The sequence below is a fragment of the Macaca nemestrina genome, chromosome 5 (genome assembly GCF_043159975.1).
Source record: "Macaca nemestrina isolate mMacNem1 chromosome 5, mMacNem.hap1, whole genome shotgun sequence".
Classification (NCBI taxonomy): domain Eukaryota; kingdom Metazoa; phylum Chordata; class Mammalia; order Primates; family Cercopithecidae; genus Macaca; species Macaca nemestrina.
This window is the reverse complement of record NC_092129.1, coordinates 137,246,959-137,273,582: the sequence shown is the minus strand read 5'-3', so window position 1 is coordinate 137,273,582 and position 26,624 is coordinate 137,246,959. Positions and strand designations below refer to the sequence as shown.

Sequence of the window (26,624 nt, the reverse complement as noted above, 5' to 3'; positions counted from 1 at the left end):
GGCAGATCTTATAAAGCCTTTAGGCCACAGGAGTTTACATTTCACTTAAGTGTAATGTGAAGCTATTAGAGAATTTTGAAAAGGGAAGTTACTTGAAATGTTTTAGGTTTTAAAAAGATAACTCCAGCAGCGGGGAGAATATACTATACGGAAGCAAGAGTGCAATCAAGACCAGTTAGGAAGTTACTGAGGTTGTGTGCAGACAAGAGATGACAGTGGCTTGAATTAGTTTAACAAGTGGAGATGATGAGAAATGGTCAGATTTCTGGAACATATTTTGAAAGCAGAACTGATTTGCTGATGGATTACACGTGGGGTGTGAGAGAAGCGCAGTCAAGGATGACTGAATTCTGGGGCCTCAGAAACTGGTTGAATGGTGGTGCCATTTACTGAGATCCAGAAGACTGGGAAGGAAAAAAAAAACAGTTCAGTTGGGGCTATGTTAAGTTTGAGACAGCTATTAGACATTCAAGTGGAGATTTTAAAAACCTGCAGAAGCTTTGTGAGAGATGTTGTAAAGCAGAAAACTGAAATAAAACCCATGGTCACAAGATTTTTGTTAAGAAGGATAATTAATATAATAGAACTTTGTATAAGGATATAAGGATCAACTAATCTCATAAGTTCAATTTCTCTGTCAGGAATAATTTGTCTCACAGTATTGCATACAATGGGCACTAAAAAAAACCTGAACTGAAAATATCAAAACACCCTGTAAACGTGAAAACTACCCCCATCCTTTCTCTCTAGATGATAAACAGCTAAAACTGCAGCATTACATATCCTACATGAGCATCTTTTGGAACTAACAGACACCAGAGCCCAGTGATAGACTGCTACAAGACACAGGAGTTTCTAGTATATCTTCCTTCTTTAGTCTCATATTCAGTTTCTATTCCATATGCTTTCATATCCAGTACTCTCACAGAAAAATTGAGTTTAAAAAAAAATTCTTTGCAAAAACAGTCCCTAAAGTACACTGCAAATGTGTCTATCAGATTATCCTTAAGCCCTGACAAATGGCACATAGCACACTTACTTTTCCAACACTAAAACACTGTTGTTTTTACTCAAACTTTATAATAGAGTTGCTTAATGGTTAACTTTTGAGATATGTGGAAGATTTTGGCACCAATTACACTCCTAACAGTAAGAGGTAAGTGTATTTGACAAAGATGTCAAAAAATAAGCAGCTCCCTTAAAAATCAACACTCTCTTCCAGTCGAGAGTCACATTTTAGAAATATTAAAGCTTATGAGAATTCTGCATTAAACAATTTACAAAATATCTGATGTGTTTAAAAACACAGTTTACGTGACCAAAAAGAAAAAGGAATGGGGGATTTACTGTAGGCATGTAAAAAACAGATGAATTTGGAGTTTATAAAGGGTGTTTCACCTGTGTTAGCTCACTTTTTTTTTTCCCCCCACAATTACCCTACAAGACAAGTATTCTGCCTCTACCAACTAAGACTGGCTGAAGATCACAAATTCAGTAAACAAAAGGCTTTGATCCCAGATAGCTGATAACCTGAAATATTCAGGCCATTTAGATATACTATGTTTTAATAAAAATCCTCTCATTTTAGTGCCTTAGTTTTTTCATTAGTTAAAGATCTCTATCTCCTAAAACACTAAAATATTGTGAAATTACTGAAAAGTTGTAAACACAGCAGTCAGGGGACTTACATAGTCATTAAGTTTTCTTGGAGACTGATGACTTTAAACACTCAGTTAAGAAATTCTTCGTTTAAAAGAAAATCTTAGGTAGATGGATAAGCAACTGTAACAGACAAATATATATGCAAATTGGTGGGAGGGAACCAAAGACATCTGAGCAGACTTCAGAACTACAGTTTGAAAATCACTAATTTCCTCCAAATCCCTCATTTTTCAGGTGAGGAACTGAAGTCCAGAGGGGTTTCTTGAACTGCCCAAGGACACACTACTATTTAGTGATACAAGCTGGGACTAAATCTGAGGTCCCCCGACACCTGGTCCAGAGTTCTTTCTACTATACAACAAGGAATATACAAATAAAAGTTTATCATAACTAACCCACAAGGCCTCCACAATGTGTATGTCACACTGAACTGTGTTGTGAAATATTAATATCTGCCTATGCCAAACCACAATGGGAGCAGTAAAGAGCTAGGCTCTGGCGTTAAATTATAGGCTCTAACACTTACACATGACCTTGGGCAAGTTATGCCACCTCGCTGCCTCAGTTTCCTCATCTCTAAAATGGAGATTAATTACTTCTCTCCTAGGTTACATAAAATAACATATGTACAGCCCTTAGGAAAGTGCCTTGTACATATCAGGCATTTAGTTCATGCCAACAATGATGATGAACTCAAGCAAAAGCAAAGCTTCTTGAAAATATATCACAAAAGATTATTGTTAAACATGTATATCCTCAAAGAATGTTATGACTAACAAAGACTAACATGAATACCGTGAAATATATAGAATTCAGTCATAAAACCACTATAGCATTTAAATCGCAAAAGTACATTTCAAGATTTTTTAAATGATTTATATTTGTATGTTATTTTAGTTAATATAGTCACATAAATTATTTCAATTTACTTGTCCTGTGAATTCAACAGCATCTTTTCAGTAACTCCTACCTACTATACACCAAACAGTGTACTATTTTCTTTTTATTTTGAAACAGGGTCTCTTTCTGTTGCTCAGGATGGAGTACAGTGGCACAATCTCAGCTCACTGCAGTCTCCACCTCCTGGGCTCAAGCAATCTTCCCACCTCAGCCTCCCAAGCAGCTGGTACTACAGGCACCAACCACCAAGCTCGGCTACATTTTTTTTTTTTTTTTTTTTTTTTTTTTTGAGATGGAGTTCTGCTCTGTTACCCAGGCTGGAGTGTAACGGCACAATCTTGGCTCACTGCAACCTCCGCCTCCAGGGTTCAAGCAATTCTGGTGCCTCAGCCTACTAAGCAGCAGGTACATGCCAAGACATGCAGCTAATTTTTGTATTTTTAGTAGAGACAGGGTTTCACCATGTTGGCCAGGCTGGTCTCAAACTCCTGATCTCAGGTGATCACCCGCCTAGGCCTCCCAAAGTGCTGGGATTACAGGTGTGAGTCACTGTACCCGACCCAGCTAATTTTTGTTTTAAATTTTTTGTAGAGACTAGGTCTCATTATATTGCCCTCACTCTTAGGCTCAGGCAATCTGGACATGTCTTAGCCTCCCAAAGTGCTGGTATTACAGGCATGAGTCACAGAGCCAGCCACTATTTTCATGTTCATGATCTTATTTAACCTTCACTACCCATTAACTAAGGGCCAGATATTTTCAAAGGGAGAACTACAGTACAAAAAAGCCTGACAGACCCATTCTAGAAAGTAAGAGCCTCATTAGTACAACCTATTCGGTGGGAATATGTTTGGATAAATGAGATACAATGGAAAGAACACATCAAGTAAGTGCCCAAGAAAATGTTCGTTCTTCCTTAGCAGTATGGGGTTGTTTTCTGTAGAAAATATATTGTGACCAGATCAAAAAAGCATCATTACTGTGACTTAAAATATTATTTTTTTGTGTGTGTTTGGTTTTTGAGACAGAGTCTCACTCTGTCACCCAGGCTAGAGTGCAGTGCACGTTCTCGGCTCATAGTAACCTCCGCCTTCCGGGTTCAAGAGATTCTCCTGCCTCAGCCTCCTGAGCACCTGGGACTACAGGCATGCACCACCATACCCAGCTAATTTTTTGTATTTTTAGTAGAGATGGGGTTTCACCATGTTGGCCAGGCTGGTCTCCAACTCCTGACCTCAAGTGATCCGCCCACCTCAGCCTCCCACAGTGCTGGGATTACAGGCGTGAACCACCACACCCGGCCTGTGACTTACAATATTATTTGTAAAAGAGAACTGTCTTCAGTAATAGTGCCTATTATACACTATCTATGCTGTTACACAAAATTTGCGGAACAACTTCTGCAGGTCACTCTTTAGTGGAGGCTGTAGGTAGACGAGACAAAACCAATTCAACATAAAAATGTTTGTAAGGACAACAATTTTTAAACGTAATTCTCATTTGATGCCACCAACAGTCTTATGAGAAGGTGGGATGAGGTTGGGTACTAATTCTATTTTACTGATAACGAAATTGAGGCACCGATATTAACAAGTTAAATACCTTAACTGAAATGACAAAATGTGGCAGAAAAGGGCAAAAGCTAGGTTTACAGAATTGCGTCTTAGTGCTCTGTTCACCAACCCACAGAACATCTCAGAACGTTATTATCACTTCTAGATTATCCAATAAACTTAAGGCTACAGCAGCTAATAGTTACTGAACTGCACCCAACACATCACATGAGTTATTTAAATTAACCTCTTATGAACCTAGAAGCAGAAGCCATCGCCATCTTCATTTTATAAATGAGGAACCGAGTATTCTTAGGAAGATTAAATAATTTGTCCCAAATCACATGGTTAGGAAGCAGCTGAGTGAGAACTCAAATCAAGTGTTAGAGCCTCAATAAAATATTTTACCCACTTCAGTATAAACTTAATAATGCATGTAGCTGAGTTATTTTTCATTATTTAAGTAACTGTAAGTAAAACCCGTCTTTAACATTCTAATACATAATCAGATTTCTGATGGATTTCACTATTCAACCTTACCATAAAATAAAATCAGTGTTATTTCAACACAAATACTCAATCTCCTGATTTGACTGACATAGACTAATGCTTTGCAGTCACCCCCACCAAAAGATAATTTTCTTCCAGAGGGAACCAAAACTCAAGCTGCTAAAGATTTCTATCCAAAGCAAAATTTTAAATTATCAGTGGCTTACATGGGAAAGTCACTTGCTGGCCTTATTCCAGGTATCTCATTTATTATTTAGACACAACAACAGTAATTTTGTCACTGTTTTAAAGTATATTTCTGGCCGCGCGCCAGTAATTTTGTCACTGTTTTAAAGTATATTTCTGGCCGCGCGCAGTGGTTCACACCTGTAATCCCAGTACTTTGGGAGGATGAGGCGTGTGGATCACTTGAAGTCAAGAGTTCAAGACCAGCCTGGCCAACACAGTGAAACTCTCTCTCTACAAAAAATACAAAATTAGCTGGGCATGGTGGCATGTGCCTGTAATCCCAGCTACTCAGGAGGCTGAGGAGGGAGAATCGCTTGAACCCAGGAGGCGGAGGTTGCAGTGAGCTGAGATCACACCATTGCACCCTAACCTGGGCAACAAGAGCGAAACTCCATCTCAAAAATAATAATAAAGTATTTCTGATATTGCAATGTGGTTAATTGTCCTAAAACTATATATTACAAGTTCCAAGAAGGCTAACAGTAGGGTGACATTATTATGTGGTCCCAATTCGAACATTTTTGATAGTGAAAGGGGTTCTATTAAATTAAATAATTGTGCTGGAACAATCAGGCTTTATACCATGACTGTCTCAGAAAAATTAAGATATTATGGTCACCCATAAAAGCACCCCATTCTGATTTGCATATTATGAGCTATTCTCTCCATCTGATTTAATTCGTGGGCTTTAAGTTATTGTTCCAGATCTAACCATTATCTTCAGCCTTAAGACCAAGAGCATCTTTTTTTTTTTTTTTTTTTTTTTTTTTTTTAAGAGACAGGGTCTCCCTCTATAGCCCAGGCTGGAAGGCCTGGCCTGACCATGATTCACTGCAGCCTTGAACTCCTGGGTTCAAGAGATCCTGTGGCCTCAGCCTCCCAAAGTGCTGTGATTACAAGCATGAGCCAACGTGCCTGACCCAAGGGCATCATTTTACAGACATCAGGCCAGGGTTAAGGGTGCTACCGCTACCTATGAAGGTTGTTTGTTCTTTTAGTTTTATTTTCATATTTGACTTTATATAGACTTACTTAAAAAAAAGATGCACATATTTCAAGGAAAGCAATTTTGTGAAACATCTATTACCTAATTTCACTTATCTCTCCAAAAGACTTGGATAACCACAAAACTAGTTCTAAAATGTCCTAATGCTCAACAGTTATAATTTTTCAAATAGCTTTATTACACGAAAGGTTAAAAAAGAAAAAAAACTTGAATAAAAGAGCTGGAAACTTCTCACTGAAAACCAACCAAAGTAGTAAAAGATAAAAACCAAAAATCACAAAATAGTACCATAATGTTTAAAGAAAACTCCAGTTAATACTGTCATAGCTCTTTGGATCTGGCATTACCCGTACAACCTAGGAGACAAAAAAACGTTTTGCTTTAATTTGTCAAGATGTAAATAAGTACTAACAGACCCAAGGTCTGAACTGCAGTATTTGAATGAAAGGCATTATTTGAATAGAATTACAATTCCGTAAGCCAATAAATGTTCCAAAGAGCTGGCTTCTCTGATTTGAAACTCAACCATATCAAGACTCGGAAGGACTCTCAACATCTAAACTGTAGACCTGTGCTGCCCAATGCAGTAGCCATCACTAGCCACACGTTGGTATTTAAACGTAAATCAATGTATTAATTAATTTACGAAACAAATTAAAAATTAACTTCCTCAGTGACACTTATCATATTTCAAGTGCTGAAGAGCCACTGTGCCTAGGCTACCACTAGTGCCTAAAGGCACAGATTATGGAACATCTCCACCAAGGCAGAAACTGCTACTGAAAAGTGCAGCCTAGACTTAGGCACACTTCGCTCCAATGTCCCGAATATCCTGAGATAAGAAACTTTCAATAGCACAATGAAGTGCATTCCATTCTAGAAAAGTACTCTCACGAACTGTTCCTCATAGTCAAATTCAGCCTCTATGAAACATTCACCAGAAATTCCCCAAGTTCTGTCCTTCAAGTAAATCTTTGCAGGGCGAATTTAATTCCTCTTCCAAAGTCTGCCCTTTACATATATTAAGACCCCAGGTCCTCTCCTTCCAAATACATATATAAATATACACACTATACATACATATATACACATATATACACACACACATTTCTTTCTACCGAAATAATTTAACATTTCTATTAACCTCGTGGAGAAATGCCAATTTATCCACGTGTACAGTAATAACATGTCCAGGATCGTCTGAGTGTCAAATATTACATATCACTGTCTTCATAACTTCACTCTCACTTGTGAGACCAAATGTCCTCATTCTCTGAGAAGATAAGGTCACAGTCATTCTGAACTCCTAAAACATGGAGAGCAAAAGCAGAGCTAAAATGTACTGAGCAGCACCTGGCGTTGTTCTAGGCGTTTAACGTGTATTTTCTCATATAACCCTGAAAACTCTGAACTAGGCTATAAGATCGCCATTTTACAGACCAAAACAAGGCAAAGACAAGCTACATAATTTCCCCAGGGGCCACAGACGTGAGCTCACCCCAGAGAGAACACAGCGGATCTTCTCCTCTTTCTGGATGCTACACTCCCACTAACTACCTAACTCTTCTCTCGCCGTGCCATAAAGCAACAATTTCCCTCTTTAATGATTCCCCCGGCAACCCCCAACACTACCTAGACGACCCGCGCACCCCGCTCCTTAGCACAGCCCAATCCCCCTCACCCCACGCCCACCCGCCAACAGGGAGGAGTCGAGAGGCAACTCCACAATCGGCAGCAGAACCAGGGCGCTGCGCCCGGTCAGCGCCTCCCACAGCCGCCCTCCCTTCAACACTCCCGCGTAGACGCCCAAGACCCAGGCGGCCGCCCTAGAGCCGGGACCAGGGCGTGGCCGGCGCGGGGGCCCAGAGACGCTGGGATCTCCGCGCTGCGTCCCTCCCGGCTCTCGGACGTCTCCCCCGCCCGCACCCCCGCACCGCCCCCCGCACGCCCCACAACCTCTGCTTTAAGAACCCTTGTAGGCACGGCTGCGCTTCCTGCGAGGAGAATGTGGGGGGTGGAGATGGTGCGATTTCTGCTGCTGCGGCCCGGGACACGCTTGGAAAGGGGCGGGGTGGGGGGGCCGAGAGTGTGGAGTGTAAGAAAGGGAAAAGGTGACTCGGCTGTGTGACGGGGGGGAAGGGGGTGCAAGATGGCGTGAGCCTGACTCTCGGTGAGGCGGGGGTTGCGGAGACTGAGGAGTTAGCGATACGGACGCCCCCAGCACTGGCTGTGCGGGCGCATGCGCGCTCTGCCAGGTGGCGCGCGGTCTCTCAGCCCGGGCGAGCTACTTCCGCCACGCTCGCCGGGGGCGGGGCGTTGTGCGCGGCCCTCAGAGCCCGGAGAGGGCAGCGCTGAGCCACGCGGCGGCGCTTAGAGCTGGGGAGGCTGGGAGCGGTGTGGGGATGATCTGAGATCGCTCAGGGTCTACAGGGTGCAGGCTTGAATTCTTTAGGAATTGGGCCCGAGAGGGATAGGATTTTTGACGGATTCGGTGACCGGCACTGGAAGTTGATTTTCAACTCCAGGGAAGAGATTCACCGTTGTAAGCTTCTTTCCAGGAATTGGAGTGAACGGGATTTTAGCGGGATTGCCCGTTTAGAATGGTGAAGGGAAACGGAGAGGTCTGAACCCTCGCCGCAGGGCCGCAGTGCGGGCGTGTGGACGTGGAACGCTTTCTGGGACGGCGAAACCGGCTCTTCCTCCGCTCCCGCGCGCCATCACTCCCTACCCTGACCTCGCACAGAATCTGTTTCATTAATCTGCAATTAATGTTTTTCCCCAACTCGTAACTAGACGCAGGCGTTCAACTACCATGTTTTGTTATTGAAAACTTGTTCTACTTGAAGGCCTTTTTTTTTTTTTTTTTTGGACGATTCTGTGTTTAGATTTTGGCCTGTTCCTCATTTTAAAATCTTGCACCCCCAGTATTGAACTGTACATCCCGTCCTGCCACATTTGATTGATACAGATATAGTTCTTTAAATAATACAGTAGTCGTAAGACAATGCTTTCAGTCTTTCACTATATTATATGAAGTCTTATTTCTGTTTTAACATTCTTATTGGTTGCTTAGAGAAGAAAACTGGTTATCCATGCTCACCTGCACACCTGTGACGTCAAATACTATAAAATACTGTATGTTATAGGGATTCAAGTATTAACCCTCACCAAGTCTTTTTAAGCATCACTGCTTCAGTTATTTTCTTGCCGATACATACTGTGAGTTCTGAAATAATCCCTTCCTCCTATTTGCTTAAATTGTTTAAAATAGCAACTTATTTAGTTATTTCCTCTGTGGATTGTAGTTGAGTCTGCTAATGTTGTGTTTATTCTCTTTAATCTCCCCAACGCTTCAATATTTTCCAAATACCTAAAATTCCAAAAGAATAAATATATTTAGGATGTGAGAGTTCAGCACAATGTGTAAATCAGGGATCAATTCATTGCTGAGCAAAGTGTGCGGTATAAGGGAAAGTAATAGCATCGTAATAACTTCTTACATTGGAAGACTGGTTGAAAAGCTATTTTGAGTACATTACCAAGAAATTAGTTAACAGAAGATTAAGAGAAAAATTGGTGTTCATATCTAAAGAAACGTAAAAGTAGATCATTTCAATTAAAATTATGTTTAAAGTTGTCATGGAAGTTCCTGCACTGGAGTTTCACCTGCATCAGATGAGTACCTGTTTGACCCAGTTTATCAGGATAGAATCCAGATCATCTTACTCTAGGATACTGGTGTCCAGCCTGCATAAAATCACACACAGGCCGGGTGCGGTGGCTCACGCCTGTAATCCTGGCACTTTGGAAGGCCGAGGCGGGCGGATCACAAGGTCAGGAGATCGAAACTATCCTGGCCAACATGGTGAAACCCTGTCTCTACTAAAAATACAAAAAATTATCCGGGCGTGGTGGCACGCGCCTGTAGTCCCAGCTACTCGGGAGGCTGGGGCAGGAGAATCGCTTGAACCTGAGAGCCAGAGGTTGCAGTGAGCCGAGATCGTGCCACTGCACTCCAGCCTGGCAACAGAACTAGACTCTGTCTAAAAAAAAAAAAAATCACAGACAACAAAAGTTAATGAGAGTGAGACATGGAGAAGGGAAACTGAGTTAAGGCATTGATACAGTAAGTTTAAAAATTTTGTTCTTAGGAAACTGAATTGTGCTGTTGGCAGAGATCTGAGTTTTAAAGTCACATGAGTTAACCAGGTTCCTAGCTCCTGGAATGTCTTAAAATCTATTTTTGAAAATCTGATTTAGCCATAATTTTTCTCACAGTTTGAGACCATTGCTATATACAAAGGGCCAAAAATATTTTTCCATTACATTCATATCAAGTATCCTAAACTATCAATGGTACTAGGGTATCTTGATTATAACAAAACTAGAACAGCAAAGCTGTTGCTAAAGTTAAGATTTTGATGACTAACACCTCTCAGAAAAACAAGTGATTTCCAAGGCATCTGGGGAAAACGCATCAGGAGACGAAGTTATCACTCCACAAAAATGTCTCCATGACCTGGACAAAATTCTTAAAGAAAAATGAAGCATTGTAAGTGTAGACTTTTACATTCCTCTGGCATGTAACATTCACATAGACTCACTAGTGCAAAGAGAAAGTGCATATATCTAAGTAAAAGTGCTCATGGGCATCTTAAAATGATTAGATAGTAAGCCCACATTCTCAAAAGAACAGCAGAAGTCATGGCTAATATGGAACCATCTCTCTGATTCCATGGAAGTGATTTCTTTTTATTATTATTTTTTGAGACAGAGTCTCACTCTGTCACCCAAGCTGGAGTGCAGTGGCCCTATCTCGGCTCACTACAACCTCCACCTCCCCGATTCAAACGATTCTCCTGCCTCAGCCTCCTGAGTAGCTGGGATTACAGATGTGCGCCACAATGCCCAGTTAATTTTTGTATTTTTAGTGGAGACGGGGTTTCACCATGTTGGTCAGGCTGGTCTCAAACTCCTGACCTTGTGATCTGCCTGCCTCGGCCTTCCAAAGTGCTGGGATTACAGGCATGAGCCACTGCGCCTGGCCAGAAGTGGTTTCTTCTCATGTGGATGCCACAGTAACAGTTCAGGTGACCTGGAAATTCTTTGTCGTTTTGAGATTCGTAACTCTTACTTGTTAGGATACTTGTGGGGCCTTTTTATTTTCTATCAATTATTTCATCCTTTGCTATATTTGCCTTCTATTTTTAATGCTTAAGTTGTCACCATGAAAATAAACTGGGGTAGACTGCATATTGTTTAGAACTGTATATTGCAATTGTTGCTAGATTCGTTTTTTGATGTTCAGAACTGTTTTCCAATTGCATTCTCAAAAGTATCTTGTTTTATGTTTAGAACAAGTCATTCTGACCAAAAAGATTACTCAGCCCAGTAGTACCTGAGCAAGTCACTTAACATCACTGAACTCCAGTTTTTTATCTGTAGAATGAGATGATAGAACCAAATAAACTAAAACCTTACAGCCCTGAAATTCTATGTTCCTTCAAAATGGGAATAGCCAAAGGATGGATCCTAAAGTTGTGCAGAATAATTTCAGCATTTGTACTACAAAAATTACAAAAGTATTCAGGGCTTGCTTTTTTTTTTTTTTTTCTTTTGAAATGGGGTTTCCCTCTCTGTTGCCCAGACTGGAGTGCAGTCATGCAATCATAGCTCACTGTAGCCTCAACCTTCTGGGCTCAAACAATCCTTCCACCTCAGCCTCCTCAGTAGCTGGGACTACAGGCATGTGCCACTACACTCAGCTAATTTTTAAATTTTGTGTATAGATGGGGATCTCCCTATGTTGCCCAGGCTGGTCTCAAACTCCTAGGCTCAAGAGATCCTCCTGCCTCAGCCTTCCAAAGTGCTGGGATTACAGGATTGAGCTGCCATGCCCTGCTTGATGTTACACATTTCAAAAGAGAAACCAACATGAAAAGATGTATCAGATATGCTGATGCACTGCAGGGGGTGGGGGTGTCACAAAATTATTGATGTGTAATCAAATTGGCTTCCCCTACCTTCCAATTCCATTCATAAGGAAAAGCAGTACAATGATTTGAAAATAAATGTTAAAAAAAAATTATACAGTACCAGGTAGCTTGTAGAACTGTAATCATGATCATCCTCTTAGGGACCTGTCATTGTAGATTTCACAGTCCAGGGTCTTTTAAAATTAGTGCTTGGCTGTTGAAAAAATGATTATGTTTTTGAGAGTCAGAATGGTAAGGGAACCATGGAATACCAGCATTCCAAAGACCCTTTGAGCTCTTCAGGCACATGAAAACTTAGTTGTTCCCATTCTCATGGAATCCAATATGTAATACTCTTGTACTGGAATCAGACAACTTTTACATTTCAACAGATTGTTGTGGGCCTACTATGTACCTGACAGTATTCTCGAAGCTGCAGATATAGCAGTGAACAAAACAGAAAAAACCTATGCCATCATCAAACTCACATGCTAGTAGGAGTTAGACAATAAAAATAAATACCTAAAATAAATACCTAAATTATATAGTATGTTAGAAGGTCATGAGTGTTATCAGAAAAGTTTATATGGGAAGGAACGTGGAATGAGACCAAGCACAGGAGGAAAGGGGAAGATGTAATTTTTAAATTGGGCAGTTGAAGCAGGACTCACTGAGAAAGTAGTATTTGAAGAATGACTTGAAAGTGAAGGAGATACCTGCACATATCTGAAGAAAGAGCATTCCAGACTACGAGAACAATTTGCAAACCCTAGGGTGGGGACAGGTCTGGTAATTTGAAGCAACAGCCAGGAGGCCACTGTAGCTAAAGAAGAGTAACCCAGAAAGAAAATCATGTGATATGAGGTCAGAGAAGCACTAGGCCAGATGGTGAAAGGCCGTGTGTGTCTGACACTGAGAGGCTATTGGCAGAAGATTGACTTCGTAAGATTTAGGCTTTATATTGGTTACCTTGGCTCCCAGGTTGAAAATAGTCTGTAGAGTGACAGGTCCTGTTGCAGTAACCCAGGCAAAAGATGATGGTAGCTTGTACTAGGGTTGTTACAGTAGAGGCCTTAAGACATGGTTGGGTTCTGGGTATATTTTGAAAACCAATATGATTTGTTAACACATTGGATTTAGGATTCTAGAGAAAGAGAGGTATCAAGGATGAACAACTTTGTTCTGAGCAACTGGAAAAATGGATTTGCCTACATTCGCTGAGATGGGGAAGATTGGGGTTGGAGTATACTGGGTAGGTGCAAGAGATCAGGAATGCAGTTTGGGGAATAAGTACATAATTAAACATGATGTTTGTATTATCTTTAATGTTTTGCCATCAAAAATAAATAAGTTCTGGACTGGGCACAGTGGCTTACGCCTATAATTCCAGCACTTTGGGAGGCCAAGGCAGGTGGATCATTTGAGGCCAGTTCGAGACCAGCCTGGCCAACATGATGAAACCTCGTCTCTACAAAAAAACACATAAAAAATCAGCCAGGTGGGGTGGCTGAGCCTGTAATCCCAGCTTCCAGCTACTGGGAGGCTGAGGCAGGAGAATCGCTTGAACCCAGGAGGCAGAGGTTGCAGTGAGCCGAGATAGTGCCACCACACTCCAGCCTAGACAACAAAGTGAGAAAGTTCTTAAGGAAATGAAGTTTGAATTTGTAACATTTTATAATAATTAAATTAATTTCTAATCTTGCTCATGTAATAAAGTTCCATTTAGACCTATCCAATGTATGTCAAGGAATACCTTTAAGAAAGTTTGAGAAAAGCTAAACATCCACTTGTTTTAAAAAATAAAAATAAAAAAAATTTTTTGGTCTATCAGTCCTCGAAAGTAGGGAATAAAGTTAAGACGAGTATACAGAAACATCCAGTTCTCCAAAGTATTTTCACTGAAACTGAATCTATTTCAGTGAATTATTCAAATAACTGCCTTCTTTTTCTATTATTCATGGAAACAGGACCAAAAGTTATTTGGTGCCATATGAAATAAATGACAGTGTGGCTAACGCAACCTGCTATTCCTACTTCACATTCTGAAGTTGGATGCAACAAACCTATTTTGACTAAGTAATGCTCAGATCATTTGTTAAATAGTAATCAGGGAACTGTACCAACAGGTTTCACCAAGTTACTTTGTTTTTATTTTTAGCTTTTTACCGAGGCAGCATAAGCTGTATTTCCCTCTTACCAGAATATATTTAAAACCATTTCTTTAACTCAGTCAGGTATAGTGTAAAAAATAAGGGCTTTAGTGCCACTTTAGCCATAAGGCTGGGCAAGTTATTCAACTGAAAATAAGTGTCCTCCAGTGTAAAATAAGGATAGGAATACCTAATGTAGGAAGGTTGATATCAGGATTTAAATGGGAAGTTCCTGACACATTGAAAATATTTAACAATTTGTAGTTATTATTGTTTTCCGGCGGGGGAGTGGTTGGTTGGTTGGTTGGTTTTTTTAGACAGAGTTTCGCTCCGTTGCCCAGGCTGAGTGCAATGTCATGATCTCAGCTCACTGCAACCTCTGTATCCTGTGTTCAAGCTATTCTCATATCTCAGCGTCCTGACTAGCTGGGACTACAGGCATGCACCACCACACCCAGCTAATTTTTGTATTTTTTGTAGATACAGTGTTTCGTTATGTTGGCCAGGCTGGTCTTGAACTCCTGGCCTCGAGTGATCCTCCCACCTTGGCCTCCCAAAGTGCTGGGATTACAGGTGTGAGCCACTGTGCCTGGCCAGTTTTCTAGTTTTTATTTTAATTAGTTATTGAGTGATTTTATAGTGTTTATATTTTTAATGTGTTAGACATGGGACTATTAAACACAAAATCTTATCTCAAGTATTAGATATTAGGGTGTCTTTTTTTTTTTTTCCTTTTGTTTTTAAAGACAGGGTCTCACTCTGTCTCCCAGACTGGAGTGCAGTGGCACTATCGTAGCTTACTGTAACTTCAAACTTCGGGGCTCAAGCAGTCCTCCCGCCTGAGGCTACAGATGCACACCACCATACCCAGTTAATTTTTTTTTAAATGTTTATGGAGATAGGGTCTCACTATGCTTCCCAAGCTGATCTCAAACTCCTGGCCTCACGTCATCTTCCGGCCTCAGCATCCAAATTGCTGGGACTACAGGCATGAACCACTATGCCCAGCCTATTTTTTCTTAATTCAGTAAACTTATGTAAATGTGACAATTATGCTTTTAACAAACATTTACTGAGGATATAGTAAGTACACTATTAGTCATTGTTAGACATTGGGAATATAAGATAAATAACAGAATCTCTGCCCTCAAAAAGACTTCTTACTGGTGAATTTAGGAGAGGCAAAGGTATATAAACAAGGAAGAGCAAAGGTACTATGATAATATGTAACCTGGGTATCAGCTGAGATCTCCCTGGATTTTAAGCCCTCAGTTAGGATTGGTTTGAACCTCCATTCCACCTCATTTGCAAGTCCAATACCCAACCCAAGATTTCTTCTTATTTCTGGGGAGCTAATGTTCTCACTGACCCACTCTGGCTCTGAACTTCCCCCTATGGTAAACTAGTGTGTTTCATGGATGAGCTGCCATCTGTCCTTATTCCACAAACATCCACTCAGATGTAGAACTTAGCCCTGTTCCTAGGTTTCACCCAAAAGCATTTTCACAAAGCTCTGTGTGGGCACAGCAGATTTACTAAGGTTATGAAATGATGAAAGGGAGTTAACATCACAGAAACACAACTTAAAAGTACTGTAAATTTCTAGTCTTAAAAGTGGGCCAGGTGTGGTGGCTCACACCTGTAATCCCAACACTTTGGGAGGCCAAGGTGGGTGGATCGCTTGAGGTCAGGAGTTCAAGACCAACCTGGTCAATATGGCCCGACCTCGTCTCTAATAAAAATACAGAAATCAGCTGGGTGTGGTCGTGCATGCGTGTAATCCCAGCTACTCAGCAGGCTGAGGCAGGAGAATCGCTTGAACCTGGGAGGCGGAGGTTGTATTGAGCGAAGATCGCACCACTGCACTCCAGTCTTGGTGAAAAAGCACTCCTGCCACAATGTCGTGCTTCTCCACAATGCTCCTTTTTCTTCTTTCTACTCAGTCCTCTGCTCTTCCTCACCCACAAATTCTTATTTGTTTTTAATATTAAGTAGTTTTTTTTTTTTTCTTAGATTCCAGCAGGCTCCAGTCTTTGAGGGCTTACTGGCCACCCAGCAGTTTATTAGTGCGTTTTCTTTTTTTTTTTTCTTTTTTTTTTTTTTTTTTGAGACGGAGTTTCACTCTTGTTGCCCAGGCTGGAGTGCAATGGCACGATATCAGCTCACCGCAACCTCTGCCTCCCAGGTTCAAGCGATTCTCCTGCCTCAGCCTCCCGAGTAGCTGGGATTATAGGCATGTGCCACCACGCCCGGCTAATTTTGTATTTTTAGTAGAGATGGGGATTCTCCATATTGGTCAGGCTGGTCTCAAACTGCCGACCTCAGGTGATCCACCAGCCTCAGCCTCCCAAAGTGATTACAAGCGTGAGCCACCGCGCCCAGCCTATTAGTGCATTTTCTCAAAGAAATTGGAGATCATTTCCTTCAAAACTATCTGCTCTAATACAAATTATCTTACCTCCATATGTATAGATTGTAGCAGGGACACAATTAGGGAGTAGTCATTTGAGGCCACTAAGTGTTGACTGGAGCAGAGAAAGATGTCAAGGAAGACAACCTCTCTGAACCTCAGTTGCCTTCAAGGTCTTGTGATGAGGATTACATGGAAATGTATGCGAAGTGCCTTGCACATGATAAGCTCTTAATAAATGTTGATTTTTTTGTTATTATTGTCGTTACTATTGAGAAGATGACTCATCACTCAGCCTTGAAAAGTAAATGATGGTTAACAAAATGAGGAAGGATAATTTCGGCAGAGGGAGCCGTATTAGCAAAGTCAGAGTGTGTTGGAGGAAACTGCAAGTTGTCCAGCGTGATGAGATCATAGGGTATGAAAAGGAAAGCTACAAATTTGACAGGAGCCAGATCAAATAAAGTCTTAGGCATTATGTTTGGGCTTTATCTAATAAAAGATGGCGAGCCTTGGAAGAATATTTTTAATGCAACGACATGGTTAAATTTGCCTTTTAGTTGACAGTAATGTGTAAGACAGGTTGGAAGGGTGAAAAATTGGAAGGAGCTAACAGTTCAGAAAGAAGTGATATGGGCTAGAGTTAAGTCAATGGAGTAGGAAACAATAGAAGATAGCAGGAGAAATGCTAAAGAAGTAGAATTTTATATGACTTGGGTACTCGTATGACATGAGGATAGAAGTAAGGCAAAGAAGGAACTCAAGTATCATTCCAAGGTTTCTTGACTTACTGAGTGGATGGTAGTACCATTTATGAAGACAAGGAATATTAAAATGGCAGTTTTGGACGTATGTTTGAGGTGACCGTACAAATCTCAGTGGCTATGACAAGCAGCAAACTGTAATATTCAGGCAGACTAGTCAAGATAGAAGCTAGAATAAAGTCTGTAGTTCAAGAGAGTGGATGGACATTTAGGTTTAGGAACCAGAAGTACACAGCACTCATGATTCCACACACCTAAGTCACATGTAACACACAGCTCGGTTCCTAGATTCGGCCTAGAAACACTCTTGCAAGAATCTGTGTGGGTGCAGCGGAAGCCAAAGGAGACAATGAAATGCCCAAGACAGTGTATAAAACAATGAGAAGTGAGTCAAACATCAAATCCTAAATACCCACATTCAGTGCTTCTAGTTCCCAGATCTAAATATCCACATACTCTCCTGATCTCCAGACTGTATTCTACCTTCTATCTGCACCACTCTGCCTGAATATTCCAGTTGTGCTACTGGTTATAGCCACTGGGATTTTATACTGTTACCTTAAACACAGTCAATGGGAGGAGGAGAGGAAGAGTCAACAAGGAACACTGAGAAGTTGGTTAGTGGTGTCACAGAAACCAGGAGAGCAGAGTTTCAAAGAGGCATATTAATGATGCTAAAATGAGAATCAGGATTAACTGGACTTGCCAGTTGAAGGTAACCTTTGGCAAAACAGAGTGGTAGGAATAGAAGCTTGGTTATAGTGACTTGGAAAGTCCTATAAGTTCCTTATTCTTCCCAAGAACTTGGCCTGTGAAAGAGAAAGAGTAGCTGGAGAAATATTCAGGGCCATGAGATAGATTTTCAAGATCAAAAGACTTGAGGTTGTTTACAGGCTTTCGAGACGAAGCTGGTAAAGAGGGAAGGTTTGAACACTTGGGATAGAAGAAGGCTAACGACAAAATCACAATGATGCACAGACCGAATTAAACCCTAGAAAAGAGCCCAGAAAGTGGGATGAGTCTTAAATTAGAAAAGAGGCAGATCGGAAAAAAGAAGTAAGAATTTGAAGCAGACCATACCTGATGATCCCAGTCTTTTTCAGTAATGTATGAAAGCAACTATTTTGCTGAAAAAGTGAGGATGACAGGGTAAGTCCTGTATGGGGTGATACAGTTTTGTTGCTACACTGTGAGGAACGGGACAGAGATAATCAGAGGCTTGTTAAATTGCCGCTAGCCCAGAGCATAGAGCAGTGGCTCTAAAACTGTACTCGCAGCATCTGCTTCTTGTTAGAAACGAACATTTGGGCCCCACCCCAAACCTGCAGAATCAGATACTCTGGGGTGCGGAGTTCAGCAATCTACCTTAACAAGTTGCCCAGGTGATTTTGAAGTAAGTTAATGTTTGAGAACCACTTGCACTAGAGCATCTATAGAATTTGTGACTCCTCCAACTATCAAGCAATGATGAAGCACAAACTACGCTACTCAGCCACATTCTAGTCATTTTTGGTAATATTTTTCATATTACAAATATATTTATTTGGAACAATATTCTTAAAGACTTTTAAAACTCTACTGGTTTCTCTCTAGAAATGGGTGTCATACAAGACTTAAAAATCTAAACCAAGAGATTTCTTTCTTCCAAGTTTTACAAAGCAAATACTATCAAAAAAAAATTGGTTCTCTACTCTCATTTTACATTTATAATAGAGAAATAATAAAATTGTTCACAGCATCAGAAATATTCAGTGACTCCCCCTATATAGCAGTTCTCAAATTATGCTCCAGCACTGGTGTCATCCCATTCTAACCAAATAATGGCAGTCATTTCTCAGTTCATGGGGAAGGAGTTTATGAACTGAATTTCTCAATTTTAAATTATCCTCCAACAAATGTTTCTTCAACCTTTGGCTTCTACTACTACTTCTCTTGCAGCAAGTGCTAATTGATGACCAAGTAAGTGAACAAATAGTAAATGAATATTAATGAAACTTGAAGTTAGCCAGTCATACTTAGTTCAATAGTTCCTCTTTAATAGAACACATGTTTATGACTGTGATTTTTATATTGCATACCAATAATAAAGTCATTTTCTACTATTATTGTCCCAATAATGCCATTGTTCAAATATTTGGAACCTAACTGGGAACTACTTTCACGATCTGGGAGATATCCTTTTGGACATCCTAAACAATGAAACAGCTAACAGACTGCTGGTCTAGAAAGATCATAAAGACTTATTTTTCAGCCAAATATGTGCGTGGGTGATCAAGGTGATTTAACCAGGTATGCCTTGCTTAAAGAAATATGGCATTATATGTAGAAATTCGTACTTGTAAACCATAGATGGACATACAGATGACAGTGGGACATTCTCCAATTACTTACAATTAAGACTAAGCTCTGAACGTTAATTTGTACGATAAGTAAATAATGGATCACTGTAGAGATATAGATCCAAGACAGCAAGCCTTAATTATAACCTGATTAAAATATGATATAAATGAGAAGAGAGGTTAGTCAGAAAGCATAGAAAGAGCAGAATTAGAATATATTGGCAGGCCGGGCATGGTGGCTCATGCCTGTAATCTGGCACTTTGGGAGGCTGAGGTGGGCATATCACTTAAGACCAGGAATTAGAGACCAGCCTGGCCAACATGGTGAAACCGTGTCTCTACTAAAAACACAAAAATTAGTCAGGTATGGTGGCGCACACCTGTAATCCCAGCTACAGCTACTTGGGAGGTTGAAACACAAGAATGGCTTGAACCCGGGAGATGGGTGTTGCAGTGAGCTGAGATTGCACCACTGCCCTCCAGCCTGGGCCACAGAGGAAGACTCTGTCCAAACAAAACAAAACAAAGCAAAAAAGTTATTTCACATTCCAATACTGTGGAGGTAAAAGAGGGAAAGATAAATAGGTCAGGCTATGAGGGTCTTAGTATTGTTTAAAAATTCAAATTATATAGGTAACTCTCCTTATCCTGATTCTGTTGTGACCAAGCAACCTTCAGATTCTTTGGCTTCCATGAATAGTATTTGGCTTCTCAGTAATGTGATAATAATGTCGATGATAATGTCAATAACTCAGCACTTTGTTTTTTATGCTGGATCTCTTATAAGTTGAGCCAGCTTTGGAACAGCAATATGTTGTCTGGTGAGGGTTAAGGGGGTCAAACCCCAAACCCAAACTCCACTCTAAGAGGTTCAGGCAGTCCTCCTTGGCAGCACCCCAACCTGGAAACCTGCCTTTCTTCTGAACAACTACAGGAAACAGATAAATTATCATGTGCTTTTTCACCTCATAAAAGGATCGTTTGCTTTATGAAAATGTTTTAAAACATTGGGAACTTAAATAAGATGAGAAACTAAGAAGTGACTTTTGAGTTTTCAGAAGTTTAATGTTGACATAACTGGTATTGATGGTGTGGTGAGGGTATGATGTGCATGTATTGAACAGATCACTCATTTGAGATTAGCAGTGAGAAGAAGGAAGGGAACAAGATGGAAGGTGAAAGGGCAATTGGGTAATTGAAAAGAGTTTTGGTTGTTATTTTCCCCCATGAGAAAGAAACTAGGTCAGAAAAAAAGAGAAAGGCCAGTGGAATTGGCCATAGAGATATGAACATCACAGGATAGAAGTGGGATAACTGGGAATATAGGCTCCCTAAAAAGATTGGGTTTGCGGGGCAAGGGAGTACATTTCCTTCGAGGAAAACTCCTTCAAAATTACTCAGAAATACAGTACTTCCTTTAAATACATAACTTACTATTATAGAATGGCCTTAGACTCTCTTCCCTCTGATCAAATATCTCTCAAATTTTATTTATTTACAAAATATTAATGAAGTGCCTCTCATAATTAAAAGAGGAAGAAAGATGTGATCCTTGTCCTAGAGAAGCTTATAGTCTAACAGGAAAAAATGGACTTCTAAACAAATCATTGCATGTCTTGTATAGGTACAAGATTCTATGTGATATGGTTTGGATGTTTATCCACTCCAAATCTCATTTTGAAATGTGATTCCCAATGTTGGAGGTGGGGCCTGGTTGAAGGTGACTAGATTATGGGGGCAGATCCCTCATGAATGGCTTAGCACCATTCCCTTGGTAAAAGTGAGCTCTTGCTGTTAGTTTACATGAGATTCTGTTGTTTAAAAGAGTCTGAGACCTTCCCCTTGCTCTCTTCCTCCCACTCGCGCCCCGTGATGTGCCTGCACCTGCTTCACCCTTCATCATGATTATAAGCTTTCTAGGCAGATATTGGTACCATGATTACTTGCACAGCCTGAAGAACCATGAACCAATTAAACTTTTTTTCTTTATAAATTACCCAGCCCCAGGTATTTCTTTACAGCAATGCTAAAATGGCCTAACACATTGTATTAGTCTGTTTTCACACTGCTGTAAAGAACTGCCTGAGACTGGGTAATTTATAAAGTAAAGAGGTTTAATTGACTCACAGTTCATCATGGCTGGGGAGGCCTCAGGAAACTTACAGTCATGGTGGAAAGCGGAGGCGAAGCAAGGCACCTTCTTCACAAGGCAGCAGGAAAGAGAAGTGCCAAGCAAAGGGGAAAGAACCCCTGATAAAACCATCAGATCTTGTTAGAACACACTCACTATCATGAGAACAGCATGGGGGAAACCGCCCCACAATTCAATTACCTCTACCTGGTCTCTCACTTGACATGTGGGGATTATGGGGATTATGGGGATGCAATTCAAGATGAGATTTGGGTGGGGACACAAAGCCTAACTGTATCACACACCATGGAAGCATAGAGGAGATTAGTTTTGCTTTTTAAATATTCAAATAATGCTTCAAAACTATTTAATCCATTTCACTGGTGGCTCATTTCTTCACCAGTTTCCAATCCTCATCTGCAGGCTCTCATATATGTAGTCAGTCCTTTATACTTGTTTCCAATCGGTTAAACAAACATACATTTTATTTGCTTGTACAGTATAATAGAACTAGAGGGTCTAGGGAACTCAGAATTACATAATACATAATCCCTGCCTCAAGAAATTTGCACTCCAATTGAAGTGTGCAAGCTAATAGAACTTTTTTTTTTTTTTACTATTTATATTTAAATATAGGCTGCGCATAGTGTCTCATTCCTGTAATCCCAGCACTTTGAGAGGCCAAGGCAGGAGGATTGCTTGAGGCTAGGAGTTTGAGACCAGACTGGGCAACATTTTGTGCAACTCTGTCTCTACAAAAAAAATTTAAAAACTAGCCAGGTGTGGTGGCATCCACCTATATTCCTAGCTACTTGGGAAGCTGAGGCAGGAGGAATACATCAGTCCAGGTTACAGAGAGCTGTGATCACACCACCGTACTCCAGTCTGGACAACAGAGTGAGATTCTGTCGCTAATAAAATAAAATAAATAAAAATAAATACACTTTTACTTCTTAAAGGGAAAACCAGTTAGGCTGTATAATCCCCATAATTGTGCCACATTTCCTAGACAGCAAAGACTTTAGGTGGGGAGGGTTAGAAGAAAAAGAAGGGAGACCAATAAATTTTAATGTTAATTTCTAGGTGTGGAAATTACCTAGAAAATGTCTAGATACACACACACACACACACACACACACATACACACACACACACACACACACACACACACATATTTATTCTGTTTGGTGTTCTCTGAGCTTCCTAGCTTAAGGTTCAGTGTCTCTCATTCATTTTGGAAAATTCTCAGCCATTATTACTGCAAATAATACTTCTGTTGATTTCTTTCTTTCTTCCCCTTCTGTTATTCCCATTACAAGTATGTTATCCTTTGGTAAGTGGCCCACAGTTCTTGGATATTCTGTTCAGATTTTTTTGTTTCTACTGGCCTGTCTTCAGGCTCACAGATTCTTTGTGCATGTCACATCTTTTGATGAGCCCATCAAAGGCATTCTTTATTTCTGTTACAGTGTTTTTTACTTCTAGTATTTCCTTTTGATTGTTTCCTAGGGTTTCTATCTGTTTATATTACCCATTTGTTCTCACATGGCATTCTTTTTTTTCTCAATTAACGCACTTAGCATATTAATCATAGTTATTTTATATCTCTAGTCTGATAATTTCAAAACCTCTGCTATATCTGAGTCTGGTTCTGATGCTTACTTTGTCTATTCGGACTGTATTTTTTGCTTCTTAGTATTTCTTGTAATTTTTTGTGGAAAGTCAGGTATGGTGTATTGGGTAAAAGGAACTGAGGGAGATAGGCCTTCACTGTGTGGTTTTATGTTTTTTGGCTAGGAGTTAAGTTGTGCTTATTGTTTGCTGTAGCTGTGGTGTCAGTGTCTAAAATGTACTATTGATATGTTCTTGCATTGCCATAAAGGAATATTTATAAAGAAAAGAGGTTTAATTGGCTCATAGTTCTGCAGGCTCTATAGGAAGTGTAGTGCCAGCATCCCCTTCTGGTGAGGGCCTCAGGAAGATTACAACTATGGCAGAAAGGGAACAGGGAAACCAGTTCATAACATGGAGACAGCAGGAGTAAGGTTGGGGTTGGGTAGGGTGTGCCACAGCCTTTTTTTTTTTTTTTTTTTTTTTTTTGAGATGGAATCTTACTCTGTAGCCCAGGCTGGAGTGCAGTGGCGTGATCTCAGCTCACTGTAACCTCCACCTCCCGGGTCCCAGTTCAAGCAATTCTCCTGCCTCAACCTCCCAAGTACCTGGGATTACACGCATGCACCACCATGCCCAGCTAATTTTTGTACTTTTAGTAGAGACGGGATTTCACCATGTTGTTCAGGCTGGTCTTGAACTCTTGACCTCGTGATCCGACCTCCTCAACCTCCCAAAGTGCTAGGATTACAAGTGTGAGCCACTGCGCCCGGCCACCACACTCTTAAACAAGCAGATCTCACATGAACTCAGAGTGAGAACTTACTCATTGTCATGAGGAAAGCACCAAGCCATTCATGAGGGATCCGCCCCCATGACCCAAACACCTCCCACCAAGCCCCACCTCTAACATTGAAATTTGGAGGGGACAAACATCCAAGCCATATCAAATGTCCTCTAGGGTCCTCGTTTTAGCCTCGCCTGTTGTCTTTGGGTTTCCCTAGAGACTCTGTTTAAGTAGGATCTGAAGCTTACAGATCTTTTAGCTATGATCCTCGGTGAGTATAAAGGACCCTGACTGATGTGGTGGTAAAGTACAGGTGCAGAGGAAGTGTTCCATAATTTTATTGTTAGCTTTCAGTCTTTTAGTGACCCTGGCTCCCTGGGCTGTGAACTTCACAAGTGCTTCTCATCTTCTCCTCCTCCCGACACTGCCATCAAGTTAGATAGGAAGGCTAGTAGGGGCTGGGGTTATGTATTTCTCTTCCTCCATGTGGAATGCTGGAGAAGTTTGGAGTTGGGTATTTTCTTTCCCCCAGGTCAGCTAAACCCGGGTAAAATAGTTTGCCTTAAGGGCAGGCATTTGTTAAGCAGAACAAAGTGCTCAGAGCATATTTCAAATGATTACTTTCCCCTCTTTCCACAGGAAGCTTGAGAGCATTTTTCCCTGATCTTTATCCCAAGAACCTAGTGGGACTCCTGGAGGTAAAACTCAGGAATGGGTGTGTGTGTTGGGGGGGGCAAGACTAGGGTTCCAGGAATTTTACTGTTGCTGTTTTTAATATCTGAAGCTAGTCCCCAAGCTTAGTCTCCAGCGATTAATGATACTTACCCTTTAACACTTACCCTTTAAGCGTTCCTACTAGGTTTCAGCCACACTCTGTTCCTGATAATCTGTGATTGTCTGTATTCAGTCTGTTTCTCCAGTGTTCGGGGCAGTGGTTTGTCCTGTGACCTCCACTCTCTGATGGAACTAAGAAGAATGGTTGGTTTTCAGTTTGCTCATTATTTTTTCTTGTGAGAATGGAAGGGACAATTTTCAAGTTCTTTACATGTCACATTGGAAACTGGAAGTCCACTTCAGTCTCATACATAGAAATAATTGATGACTATTAAAATCTTAACATCTATCAGTTGAAGTCACGCTGGTAGTCAGTGGTAGAATGACACACTGTTTTATGCTCAAATCTGGTTCTTAAACCTCCTAGGTGTTGGGTTATTTTAGTTGAATTACTGAACCTATGTGAGCTCATATATCCTCATCTATAAAATGAGACCAATACAAATTCTTCCTAAAACATAAGAAGAAAGAGTAAAATAAGAACATATAACAAAAAATTTAGGGGAAAATGTGTGACAAAAATTTAGCAAAAGAAGAGGCAATTTCTATGGTTCTTTACCTTACATTATAACCTATAAAAGTAAGCATTTCAAGTGAGTCATACACTAACCCAAGACTTTTTTTTTTTTGAGATAGGGTCTTGCTCTGTTGCCCAGGCTGGAGTAAAGTGGCACCATCTTGGCTGACTGCAACCTCCACTTCCTGGGTTCAAGCAATCGTGCCTCAGCCTCCCAAATAGCTGGGATTACAGGCATGTGCCACCACACCTAGCTATTTTTTTTGTATTTTTAGTAGAGAGGAGTTTCAACATATTGGCCAGGCTGGTCTCAAACTCCTGGCCTCAAGTGATTCACCTGCCTTGGCTTCCCATAGTGCTGGGATTATAGGCATGAACTACTGCACCAGCCTTAACCCAAAACATTTTCAACCCTATGTTAATTACTAAAAGATTATGAAAAGATTTCTTAACTGGGTAATTGCTTTAAAATAAAGACAGAGTTTAAATCTGAAGTGATATCACCTAGTGACAAGCAATTATAAAGCTTTAGTATGAAAAAAGTCTCCTAATAAACACCATAATATGCATCTGTCAAAATAAGCATTCTATAAAGTGGAAATAGATTCCATACTAATTCTCAGATATTACATAAAAATCTGAGAATTTTAGTCATATAATAATATTTTATAATTTTAAAACAATCATTGAGGTATAATTACATATCATATTTACTTATCATGAAATTGTCGTATAATTCAATGGCTTTAGTACATTTACTGAGATCACCATAATCCAGTTTTAGAAGGTTTGCATCATCCTAAAAGGATTGTTAATACCCATTTCATTTCTGCTCCCATGTCAGCCCTAGACAACCACTAATCTACTTTCTAGAGTGCAGTGGCACTATTGTAGCTCACTGCATTCTTGGATTCCTGGACCCAAACCATCCTCCTGCCTCAGCTTCCCAAGTAGCTAGGACTACAGGCATGTGGTACCATGCCCAGCTGATTTTTAAATTTATTGTAGAGACACGGTCTCACTATGTTGTTGCTCAGCCTGCTCTCAAATTCCTGGGCTCCAACGATCCTCTTGCTTTGATGTCCCAAAGTGCTGGGATTACAGGTGTAAACCACTGTACCCATCCCACTAATCTTCTTTCTGACTTTGGACATCTCATATAAATAGAATTATATAATATGTGGCCATTTGTATCTGGCATCTTTCACTTACTACAGTGTTTTCAACCTTCATCCATTTTGTAATCT

At 40.5% G+C, this 26,624-nt stretch overlaps 2 protein-coding genes across 12 annotated transcripts in view; one reads left to right on the top strand and one right to left on the bottom strand.

Annotated features, from left to right (window-relative positions):
• The window catches only part of LOC105489527 (SPT3 homolog, SAGA and STAGA complex component), a 530,030-nt gene extending 521,980 nt beyond the window's left edge, over window positions 1-8,050 (bottom strand). Inside the window, exons 1-2 of one of the 4 annotated variants that reach the window (XM_011754358.3) lie at window positions 7,816-8,044; window positions 1,689-1,782 (exon numbers count right to left, since the gene is read on the bottom strand). The gene's annotated coding sequence lies outside the window, so the exon portion shown is untranslated. Of the gene's footprint in view, window positions 1-1,688; window positions 1,783-7,003; window positions 7,324-7,357; window positions 7,472-7,815 lie in introns of those variants that run through there. The other 3 variants (XM_011754356.2, XM_011754357.3, XM_071096972.1) reach the window with 3 other exon arrangements.
• Window positions 1-26,624, top strand: part of LOC105489529 (RUNX family transcription factor 2) — a 352,919-nt gene that overhangs the window by 59,047 nt on the left and 267,248 nt on the right. The gene's annotated exons all lie outside the window — the stretch shown is intronic.